Source organism: Stegostoma tigrinum, chromosome 29, assembly GCF_030684315.1.
Source record: "Stegostoma tigrinum isolate sSteTig4 chromosome 29, sSteTig4.hap1, whole genome shotgun sequence".
Taxonomy (NCBI): domain Eukaryota; kingdom Metazoa; phylum Chordata; class Chondrichthyes; order Orectolobiformes; family Stegostomatidae; genus Stegostoma; species Stegostoma tigrinum.
This window is the reverse complement of record NC_081382.1, coordinates 16788407-16800922: the sequence shown is the minus strand read 5'-3', so window position 1 is coordinate 16800922 and position 12516 is coordinate 16788407. Positions and strand designations below refer to the sequence as shown.

At 39.0% G+C, this 12516-nt stretch overlaps 1 protein-coding gene across 24 annotated transcripts in view; it reads right to left on the bottom strand.

Moving 5' to 3' along the window:
• tncb (tenascin Cb) overlaps positions 1-12516 on the bottom strand; it is a 315004-nt gene that overhangs the window by 130020 nt on the left and 172468 nt on the right. For 5 of the 24 annotated variants that reach the window (XM_048558925.2, XM_048558928.2, XM_048558923.2 and 2 more), the window contains exon 1: positions 9340-9744. The exons of 2 other annotated variants lie outside the window; for them this stretch is intronic. The gene's annotated coding sequence lies outside the window, so the exon portion shown is untranslated. 17 more of the 24 variants (XM_048558932.2, XM_048558935.2, XM_048558933.2 and 14 more) reach the window with 11 other exon arrangements.

Genomic DNA, 12516 nt, shown 5'->3' with positions numbered 1-12516 from the left:
ATGCAATGCACCACAGTTTAGCTGTCTCCAAGGCACTTTACTCATTGCACTGTAATATAATAAAATGTGAGGCTGGATGAACACAGCAGGCCCAAACACTGTTTGGACATATTCTTTTGCCTACAAAGGGCTATTGATATTATTGTGAACAAATAAATCAGTTCACATGTACAAATAATCACTCTGAAAGTTTGACAGATAATAGTAATATAAATCTTAGCAGAGTCAGGATTGTTAAGTATTTTTTGTTCATGAGGAATATTTCCACAGACCACATCTAAATGTGCATTTTGCAATGAGGAAAGGCAATGGGAACAGTCAGTTCCTGTTGTGTTTGCATGGAATATCCTAGCCAATTGCCTGTCAAGATAATGGGAACTGCAGATGCTGGAGAATCCAAAGATAACAAAGTGTGAAGCTGGATGAACACAGCAGGCCAAGCAGCATCTCAGGAGCACAAAGATGCTGCTTGGCCTGCTGTGTTCATCCAGCTTCACACTTTATTACCTGTCAAGTTACTCAGTTTGAATTTAACTTTCTTACATTTCAGTCCTGATGAGTGCCAGGTAAAAATAAAACTTTAATTTTACCTCTTCTTTTCAGCAATAAAGAAAAAATGTCATGAATACACAGTGCAACAAGATATTATTTTAATGGCTTTAGGATACAAGATACATTTTCAACAATTGCAAATGAAATAAGTTCTAGAATGTAGTCAACTGGTAAGTAACAAATTATAGAATCCAAAATTACACACTTTGACAGTTGGCATGAACCGATATTTGTCTGTAGAAACAGAGCACAGAAATGTGAGAGGTGAATTTACTTGGCAGGGAAAATGAGACATTATGTATAATTTATTTTTAATTTCCCTTCTAAAGTGAGTAAAGAAGGAGAGACACCTAGGAACATTTGCAAGTTGTAGGGCAAGTCGACAAAGTAAAGAAATGGGATTATTGACTTTATACAGCATAAAGTACACGTGCCAAGAACATTTGCTAAACCTGTGTTAATATAGTTTGACTTCAGCTGGAGTGTTGTGTTCAATTTTTGGCACAATGGCTTTGGAAAGATTGTAAAGTTTTGGAGAGGATATGGAATGATGTACAAGAAGGGTTCCAGAATGAAGCATCACACGTACATGGATAGACTGGAGAAGTCGGGATTTACTTTCCTTAGAGCAGGGAAACTTATAAGAAGATTTGACAGAAGTGTTTGAAATCATGACAGATTTAGATGAAGGAAGTGAAGAGAAACGAATTCGATTGGCTGAGGAATTGATAATCAGCTAATAAAGGTTTAAAGAGATTGCTTAATGAACTGGAGGCTACAGAGAAGAATTTTCTTTTATTAAATGGAAGTTATTACTTGGAGTATACTTTCTTATATGAAGTTGCATTCAGAATCAAGAACAAACTTCAAAACTTCTGAATATATATTTGAAAGAAAAGAAAATTGCAGGGATTTAGAGACTAACTGCAAACTCTTTAAAAATGTAACAAGTGGTCTCCTCCTACCTTATACTATTCTCGGACATTTCGCTATTTTCTGTTTCCAAAGATCCTAAAAGTCAAAAGGTGTGATTATGTATTGCCTATTTTGAGAAGCAATATTAACACCAAAGGGTCCAATATGGTATGTTTACATCATATTGTCATGATCGGAGGCATGTTATAGTAGATCAAAGGCCCTATAGACATAGAGTCATTGGCCATAACTCAGACCTTCACCCTCCTTTGCCACATTAGAACATGATTGAGTACACCACACACACAATACATTATCAGCTGTTTGCTCATTCAGAAAGTTGAATTTGTTTTTAAAAAGATGTAAGATGGTGTGGACACCGGATGACTCTTACAGCAGAAAGTATCAAACTAATGGCTTTTAAACAGACCACTGGAGACCTTGGAAAAATAAATAGATGGGTGCAGCATGTTTTATTTATCTGAATATGGAGCCAGCTGGAGAAGTCTGGCTCTGCGTTAAGACAACACCTGGCTTATGACTGCAATTCCCCTTACCTCCTCACCCTACTTCTTCCAGCTGCCTCCCCACTTTGGGCTAACTACCACCCAGCAAACTGGCTTTGTGCTATCTCCACTCTACTCCATGCCAGGTGAGTATTTTCTGGGGCATACCTACCACCAGAAAAAACACAGTAAGGTTTGGGAACAAATTTCCTGAAAGCCTATGGCCAAACCTGCTTAAACACATGCAACAACAGCTGCATCTGGATTGGGCCTAAACTTGACGGCAATGAAAGAGGACATGAGCTGGAGCATGGAATCAGAATCTTTCTGCCCAGTGAGTGCAAAAGAATCTCTGAGCAGCGATTTTTCATTGCCTACATTTGTATTACATACACAAGAATTTTCTAAACATCTTGTGAAGAAATTGTAGGTTATTCTGAAAGTATATCAAAGTTCTCAGATGGTCATTTTATCTTTCTCAGATATGATCCATTTCTTCCTGTTCTTGTCTGTGCATTCAATTCAATCAGCAAATCACCTTCTAAAGCTGACAGGCTTCTCACAAATCAACACCACTATAGGTTACAGCCACAGAATCCCTCTCTCCCAATTTCACATTGGTATTTCACTCGCTCATGTTCTCCTGAACTCCCAATCAGCTTTGGCACTTTTCATCTGCCTCATTCTGCCAGTGTTTTAATGTTCACTCCTGTCACGTTCTTCAGTTGATCACAAAATATCTCAATCAAATCAAAATGATGGCTAAATCAGGAATTTAAGGCTTTCTATTTGAAGATAAGGTGTACAATGGCAATTTGATGTATGTCGCAAAGGTAAGTGCTGGGTCCGCAGTTGGTTATCATTTTTATGAACGATTTGGATGACATTATTGGAGGCACAGTTAGTAAGTTTGTGGATGACACCAAAATTGGTTGTATAGTGGACAGTGAAGAATGTTACCTCAGAGTACAATGGGATCTTGATCAATTGAGCCAGTAGGCCGAGGAATGGCAGATGGAGTTTAATGCAGATAAATGTTAGATACTGCATTTTGGCATGACAAACCAGGGCACAACTTACACAATCAATGGTGGGGCTCTGGGGTGTATTGTCAAACAGAGAGATCTAGGGGTGCAGGTACATAATTCCTTGAAAGATGTGTCATAGAGTTTGTGAATGTTAGTATTCTTGTTTTCATCAGTCAGAGCATTGAGTCCGCGAGTTGGGACGTCATGGTATGGCTGTACAAGATATTGGTAAGGCCACATTTGGAGTACTGCACACAATTTTGTTCGCTCCGCTATAGGAAGGATGTTATTAAACAGGAAAGTGTGCCAAAAAAAAATGCAAGGATATTACCAAGACTGGAAGGTTTGAGTTACGAGGAGAGGCTGGATAGACTGGGACTTATTTCCCTGGAGTGTAAGCGGCTGAACTTTATAAAGGTTTATAAAATCATGAGGGGCATAGATAAGGTGAATAGCTAAGCTCTTTTCCTCAGAGTAGGGAAGTCCAAAACTAAAGGGAATAGTTTTAAGGTGAGAGGGGAAAGATTTAAAAGAGACCTGAAGGGCAATTTTTGCACACTGATTGAGTGATGGAATGAGTACAGTTACAGCATTTAAAAGACATTTGGACAGCTAAATTGATAGGTAAAGTTTAGTGAGACATGTGTCAAATACAGGCAAAATGGAATAGTTCAGGTTTGGATGCCTGGTTGGCATGGATGAGTTGGGCAGAAAGGCCTGTTTCCATGCTGTATACCTCTCTGACTTTATGACTCTGTAACTGGGCAGTTATGCGGGCTAAACTGACTGAAGAAGACCGAAAAGTCAGCTTTCCTGCTCCTCTGATGCTGCTTGGCTTGCTGTGTTCATCCAGCTTTATACTTTGTTATCTCATATTGTCGAACTTCTGCTGTGTTCAGTTGACAGCGTCATGGGATAAAGCATCACGTCTTGTGTTGTGGTGATGTTGAACAGTTTAAGTTACAGAAGCTTTAAATGTTCATGTATGGTACATCAATCCCATTCCATCACCAAATTTATGCTGTCAGACTCCTGCAGGCATTCTTACTGTGCTCATTTTCTTTCAGGTGCCATACATCCTCATCTCAGTTCAAACAACAAACTGTTTCCCTCTCCATATTCATTGCTAGCCAGACATCACAACCTTTCCTAATCTGAACTATTTGCTGCCTATTGCACAGTTCCATTGTCTGCATAGAGTAGAGCCAGAAATCAGGAGCAGCGCTGGGGGAAGTGAATTATTACTTGGAGGTTAAATTGTACTCAGTTTGCGATTATTCATTGAGGATACTCATTTGTGATACAGCAGGAAGCCAAAACACATTGTAGATGAGAGGTAAGTGCATGCAAAATATATATGTAAACAATGATTAGGCTTCAGTTCCGCTCTACAACGTCTGATGAAAATGACTGGCAGTGATATTAAATTTCATCTCTAATCATGGGTGCAGCTGGACACTGAATTCAATGGACTGACTGTCAATGTGAAAGATGGACTGTTGTAGGAAATGAGGGATTCTGCAGTCAAAGCCAGGAAGTGGTTTATGCTGAAGAACACAACAGTGGTTAGAATTACATTGGGAGTGGAGTGGGTGGGTTTTGTGACACAGCTGGAATGTGTGGTGGCAGCAACAGACAAAGCAGCTGGCCTATTAAGGATTGCGAGCTTCCTTCTTTGTGGGTAACTTGCATCCAAAATAACCTCATGAGAGGGATGTAGGGAATAGACAGTAGAAATGGCAAACTCCTCAGAAAGGAGAATAGGGGACACAGAATGGGTTGTTTGAGATGTTGTCTTAGGGCATTTAGGACAAGAGCCTCAAGCTAAAGAGCAGGAACGAAGGTACGTGAAAGGGTCAGGAGTGATTATTCATGGTACATAAATGCAAAGGTAACTTTAGAAACATGTAAGCACTGGAAATGTGTTCGATTTCAGATCAACAAAATGATGTTTTAGCATTCTGCCTCCTCCAACCAGGCACCACTGTTCAAAGAGTGATTAGAACAGTCACGGTTAACATCATAAAAGGCCACTTCTCTCCCTAATTTTGAAACATTAATATATCTTCCTCGTATTCAAGTTAATAACAACTGGGCACTCCAGGAAGAGGTATAAGCCTGTGATAATATTTTATCTTCAACGAGGCCCCTAAAAATCAGCCCAGGCTCCTAAACAAAGAAATGCAAGTGGACTGTGCTTTTCCAACAAGAACAAGTCATAAGTATGAGAGACAGACAGAGATTTAGTGTTCTGTTCTACAGGAAAATGGCTAGTTAATCATACAAAGGGCTAGTTGGCTTGTCATGCGACTTTCAATCTCAACTGACCACTGATCTAGATATGGTCAAGGCAAATGTATTTCAGTTGCCTGGTGTACACAATGAGATTCTGTCTCAGCATATTACCTTCACAGCTTCCCATTGGCCAAGTGATCCATGTCTCATGGTTTGTCTCCTCCAAAGTTATGTACCCACGTGAACGCCCTGATGCTTTGGAAATGTTCTAAGAGATGGCCCTATTCACTCAGTCAAGATCCTAGAACTCCCTCCCTAAGGGCAAATAAGGTCCACCCTCAGCACGTGGACTGCAGCAGTTCAAGGAGACGGCTCAACGTTCTCAAGGGCAACTAGGGATGGGCAATAAACATTGGCCAGGCAGCGACGTCCACATCCCAAAAACAAATTTAAAAAAAAATCTTCTGCAGGCAACTATTCTTGCTGTGACTTTATTGACAGGTTGCCTCCATTTCAATGCTGTTGGAATACTGAAGGTATAGTGAAGTGTATATCCAGCTATCTTCGACTTGATTCCAAGTTACCAGAATGTATCTTTAGACTTGTTAAACACCCATTTAGGAGATTGCAGCCAGTAGATCTAAAAATCATCTTTCCTGAAAAAAACATGGCTTCATACCAATGTGAATCTAAACTTGAAATAAGCCAAGCTCTCAGGCAAATTTGTCAAATGAAGATTGACTGAGAATTCTGGCCCAGACTCTCACTTTCCTAGAACTGTGAAACAAGCAATCTCTCTGTCCTTGGTACTAAACGTACAGCTGTTTCCATGAATACACACATTTCTTTTGTGTTGCTTTATTTAAGATGTCCTTCTTTTCACATTTCTAATTAAGCTTGCTGCTTTCTTTTCGCAGGAAAATTTTCCCTTGCAGTTGACCCTGCTTGAGGTAACTGTTTATCTGTCAGCTGGGACATGCTTGTTGGGGAAGCATGTTGTTTTTGCTCTCAGACATTAACCCGCTTTACCTCTATATCCTTCTCAATTATGACAATCTCTTTGTGATCTTTGTGCCCTCGAATTCTTGTCATAGACTCATCTCCATTTCTCATTGCTCTACAGATGGAAGTGCTTTAACTGGGCTTGAAGTTCATGAATGGCCTTCCTACGTTTCTCTGCCTTGCCATCTGTTTCCTAAAGTGCTCGCTGTTTGATCCAGTTTTCATCAAGTTTTCATCACCTCTCCTAATATCTCCATAGCCAGCTGAGTGCTAATTCTGTTTGATATGTTCCTGATGATTATTATTAATATTTTTTGTTTAAAAAATGTATTTTAGGTTCTGTAAGCTGTTTTAACAAAGGCATCTGGGCAATGGAATACATGTAAAATAGCAAACAAAGATATTTTATCTGAATGCATTTGGTCAGTTGGCTTGATGACAAGTTTGTGATGCCAAGAGACTTTCAGCATAGTTTTAATTCCCATAGTGGCTAAGGTTACAATGAGGGACTCTCCTTCTCAACTTCTCCAATCGCCTGAGGTATGATGACCTCAGGTTAAGATATCACCAGTCATCTCTCTCTAATCATGAGACAGCAGCTGTAAATTTAGGTCAGATTACAGCAACTTTTAATTGAGGTTCTGTTCACAAATACGTTACTTTAAGTTTCAGCTCTACTTCAGGAATTTCTGAAACTGTTTACATTTGTCCTATAGAAGGATCGAACATAATCTAGTAAAAGTTTTTTCCAGTTGAGTTATCCTTCCTGAAAATTTCAGGAAAATTATAGCTCAGTCATCTGTCAACAGCCAACTATCAGGTTATTTAAATCAGATCAATTCTGTTTAAAGCAAGCACTATACGATATTAGCAACAGACATCAAATTAATTTCGCCACTATTTTACACAGTCAGCTGAATGCCATTGTCAAAATGCTTAAAGTACTTATTTAAAAACAGTTAAAATGTTTGTTAAAATAGTAGACAATCATATTTCATATAAACACATTTGTTCAATCATGATTATTCACACAACACAATTTCAAGGCAAATGATTTTAAATAAAGCAGAATTAACTTTACATTTTTAGCAAATGTAGTAATTGTGTAGAGGACAAAGTCTTGACATTTCCATCTTAAGCAAACAAATCAATTTTTAAAAGAAAAATATGACTTAAAATTTACCAAGATACAGACCTACCATACTCATAACACCCTAACATCTCACCTAAATGTCAGTTACTAAGAAATGCCTTGCATTTCATAGTAGAGAATTTTGGAAGAGATGCTGAAAAATTTAATATAAATTGCCATACTGCTGTTATAAAACACTTAGATAGGAGACACCTTTCCATAACAAAAAGTACAAACCATCTTTTGTTTTTCTTGTTCCTCCATTGTTACTAGCTCTCTTAGACAAGCATCAGTCAACCATGAGGATAGATAGGTGAACCGCCCAGTAGCCTCTCTTAAACTGGCCACCAGGAGGTGTGTAGTGATATCCAATGATGACCTCCCTTTCTAATGGCTCCCATTTTCATTTGAGTCACTACTTTGTCTCCTGTTACTTCCCAGAAATGACCCAACTAAAACTGAAAGACCTTTTGTTCAGGATTCCAGGCACAGACCAACCAGCATTCCCCAGCTCTGTGGGGTGGTTCGTTGCCAAATCAGTGCCAATGACCAAACCTTAGTAACCATTTAATTTAATGTGAATTAGGACAATTCAAAAAGGCTCGAGAGCAACAGGCTTTATTCGTGGGCGAAATCAAATGAACAGTCATAAGGACAATGAATTATAAAGATAAATATGAAAAGGAAAAAAAACACAGGAGACTGAGAAGTCTGTAGATCTACATTAAATAAACTGACGCCATCCAGAAAAGCAGGCAGGTGTGATATCATTGATCTCAGTGCCTTCAAGCTAAGAACGGGGAAGAAACATCAGCCAGACTGTCTACAATCCATGTTATTTTATTCTATAAGCTACGTGCAAAGCGCCCAATGTGATGATACAAACACATTCAGACACTTTTTCTTTTGCTCACAGGTTGGGCTGCTCTCAGAGTCTAGAATCAGAAATGGCTGTCTGAGGAAGGTGAAACAAACAGATAGTGCCCTGGGAACTAGAGATTAGCACCAATCATCACCCTTACCCAACATAGAGAGACACCTGGAAGATCTGAGAAGAGTGGAAGAGAAAAAAAAGAATCCACACAGAGTCACAAAACTGTGATATTAAGCAATTTGGGTTTTTAATGAAGCTGTCAACCATTACAAGAGACCAGAGTTGAGGAACACTGTAATATTCAGAAACGCCAGTGATCAATATATACTTGTTTTGCTAAACAAAAAAAAACATCACTGGCAATCACTACTACCTTTGTAATTTGAGCAGTGAGCTCAGACCTTTAATTTTGCAGCTGCTGCTACAGCAATAAAATCAAAGGGGGATTCTATATCAGCTTTGCTACACATGGACCTACTTCTAGACAATAAATCTGCCTTCCACTGGAGCAGTGAATCATGCAACTCATTTTGTCCATATGCAAACTGCCTATGTGAGCTGTCTGGCAGGAGCAACTATTTTAGCTGCTAATAAACTGTTAATAAATCTATTCATTCCTTTGAAGAGTGAGCTGAATATTAAGCTCTTTAACATGGTTTTAGCCATGAAGTCTGCTTATTGTTGAGAACTGCCCTGTGCAAGCACAAAAGGTGCTTAACTATATCTCCCACTTTGTTCAAATTATATGAAAGATTTCTTTTCACAGCTTCTGTTATTTTTGTTCACAAACTCTGTGGGTATCCTCCATCTAATGACAATATGAGGGCTCCCACATAGAAAATATTTGCAATTCAATAGAGATGGGGAGAGAGAGAGAGAGAGAGAGAGAGAGAGGGGAGAATTAGTGCATTTCTTTTCTGAAAATTACTGCACCATCAGCAATATTCTAACTTTCACACAAAGGCTACACGGACTGAAAGCACAAAATATCAATAACATGGTTTCCAATTAAACACATTATTTGAAGATAGAATTAACTTTTTATTGCACAGGCATGAACAGTTCATGGCAGAATCTATAGAACAATTTTCTTACCTTAAGTTCTACTGACTGTGAACCATTCAGTTCCTATTGTGACCAGACTTAAAAATTCAGCTCCTTTATCCTATTGGAATTTTCCCTTCAAGATTTGTCTTGGAGCCTATGTGCACACATTGAAGAAATAGCCTGCACGAAATCCTAGGTAGCTGCTCAGGAACAAAGCAATTTCACCCCTCATATACACATACACACACACACATACATACAGACACACAACACACCTTTTTACAAATAGCAGACTGTGGTTAGCCAGCCAAGCAAGCATGCTCACCGTTTATATAGCATCTCTGAGACCAGTGAACTTTGGCATCATCCCTGTAATGAGATGCCTTTAGGCTGACTCTAAAAGTGATGAATTAAAGCTGCAGCCACTCCGTGGTGCTTGCTTTTTTGGAAAATTGTTTTAACATACCATTTATGGTGAAGGATGAAGTCACTTTAAGGTTTCCAAAGCCACCCCCTTCCCCCCACCTCACCACCCCCAATGACTCAGCTCATAGGGAGAATTCTCATTCCACGTAAAAGTTACAAGACCAATCAGTTACTGAGGCATCTGGTAGCTAATCGTAAAAAGGAGTATAAACTCAGGCGAGGGTTTGAAACAAGCTGCCTGCTGCTGGCTGCTACAGGGAAGACAGACTTCAGATTTCTTTTGTTAAAGCTCCAATTACGGCTCTCTGGCTCTATCGTCAGAGGTGTTCAGGCACTGACAGAGAGGGAAAGGGAATGACCTAGCAATCATCACTCTCTGGTCACGAATTAATTAGCAAATGACTACTCAGTACATTAACTCCTCAGTTATTGACAACAAAGCTTGTTTCAGATGTTAAACAAAAATCACACTGTCATTTTTTAATCTCAAATTTTATCAAAGGTGATCACTTGAAAGATTCTGGGGCTATCAGCTTTACAATTATATTAGCCAAATTCCTAAATCTATATTTATCAGTGTACCATTTCATCCATGATAACACTCGCACTTCAGAAATATGTTTATAAGCTCAAGTCTCATTAAATGAGCAGAAAATTCTGGGCTGAAGCACTGCAGGCAGTTTTAAGGAACACTGCACTGTTAGAAGTATGTCTTCTCAGGTGACACCATAAATTCAGACCTGGTCTGTTCTCTCACTAAAAATTCCATGAAACTGCTTTGAAGAGGAGAAAAAGACGTGCCCATTGCCACTATTTATCCCTCTACCGATATCATTAATAACAGATTAATTGGTCATTATTATGTTACCGTTGGTAAAAATTTGGAGTGAGAGAATTGCCTTTCCCACATTACAATGTTGATTATACTTCAAAGCATTTAATTGTCTGTAAGGTATTCTACGATATTCTACTGTCATGAAATGTAATACAAATACAAGTTTTATTCATTTTTTAAATAAAATGTGAATCACCCATTGTCGTGTACAAAGAAAATCAGACAAAATGGTATTTTTTAAAATATAAAGAACACAGAGTTACCACTGGAGCCGGTTAGAATGAAAGGCATCACCTCTGTATTGTCATTCACTGATTCAAATGTTATAGATAATAAGTGAGCTCTTGTCAAAAAAAAAACACTTACTTTAATCAGCTCTGGCACTATTCCCTTTTCACCAGATTATTTTTTTGGTTGATGTTAGCATCTGAAACACATGGCATTCAAAACCAAGTGAGATGTTCTACTATAGATAATAAAATGTGAGGCTGGATGAACACAGCAGGCCAAGCAGCATCTCAGGAGCACAAAAGCTGACGTTTCGGGCCTAGACCCTTCATCAGAGAGATATTCTACTGTTGCTGAGAAAGCTATTGACAATGATACTCATTCCAAGGGCTGACTGGCCTCCTTTCTTTGCCAAAAGTGACTCTCTGGCTCATTTGTGGTGGAGTACATAATTTTGAGGGGAGTCTAAGTAATTATGGCCATTCCCATTACAACTTCATAAACAGCACCTTCTTTTATTTGATGCAAACTATAAACATACATATTACAGGAAGATTTCTTTTGACTGTGACCAACATTATAGACGAAGCAGAACAATCAATGTCATTAATTTAGAAGGGTTATTTTCTCTAGTCAGCATGTGCTATCACATCATAAACACATTAGGAATTAAAATCCTGCCTAATTTGGCAGTAGAAACGTTGAAAGAATGTTCTGTTTATCCTTTTATTTTGAGGAAAACTTTGCAAATGCTTTCTGATTTTGTTTGAGATAATTGGGAGATTTCCCTACTAGGGATATTGAGGTCTGGTCTTTATCCAAGAATTGGGTGTGCAAAGTAAGGGGAATTACTGGCTTGTGAGCCTGACTTTTAATAATGGCTGTCTAATTGGATTTTTGGTCCTCAGTCCATGCTAAATTTGAAGTTGCGGGTGGGTGACCTCAGAGAGTGTGGGGAGAATTCCAGCTGCAGAGCAGGACTGGACAGAAGGCCTGACTCAGGTCTCCAGCACAGAGTCCAAAATTCATTTGTAAAGAATAAAACATAGAAGCATCCTTTCAGATCTCACCAGTCACTCCCACTTCTTGTACACTTCTATACCAACCCAAGCCACCTCGGTGTCCTGTACCACTGCCTACAACCTTTCGTAATATCCATGCCAACAATGTCCTTCTACCCACCCCCACATGCCCTCCATGATAATCTCTGCCCCTGCAACCACTCTCGAAAGCCCTTTACAGTCCCTATACTTAAGCAATGCATCTTGCCCAAATGCAGACACCTTTTAAGCTATATATAAACCCATGGTCTCTGCCCACCTCAATGCACCTTACAGCCTCTCTGTCACCTTAGTACCAACTGTTGCCAAATCATGTCTTTCACCATTATCCTTTGCCCTTATACATCCCCTTGCCAACTCACCCAATATTCAGCAAGGGCAGACTGCATAACCTGTGCAGAAATAGCATAAAATTAAGTTCTATAAATAGAAGCGCGCGTTCCAGACTTTGCAACATTTGGTTAAAAAAATATGTAATTCTTGAAGACTCGTTCACAATATCGATATGCGTTTAAGTGCATGAGGCCTTACATTAAAAAAATTGCTTTGCACAATCCCTTATAAGCACAAACATTGAAATTCATAGTCCTACTTCAAAGGGCTATAGCTCAAACTGGAATATGGCCACAGGTTTCTTATTTACCAAAGGTGTAACTTTGGTCTTAATTTTCAAAC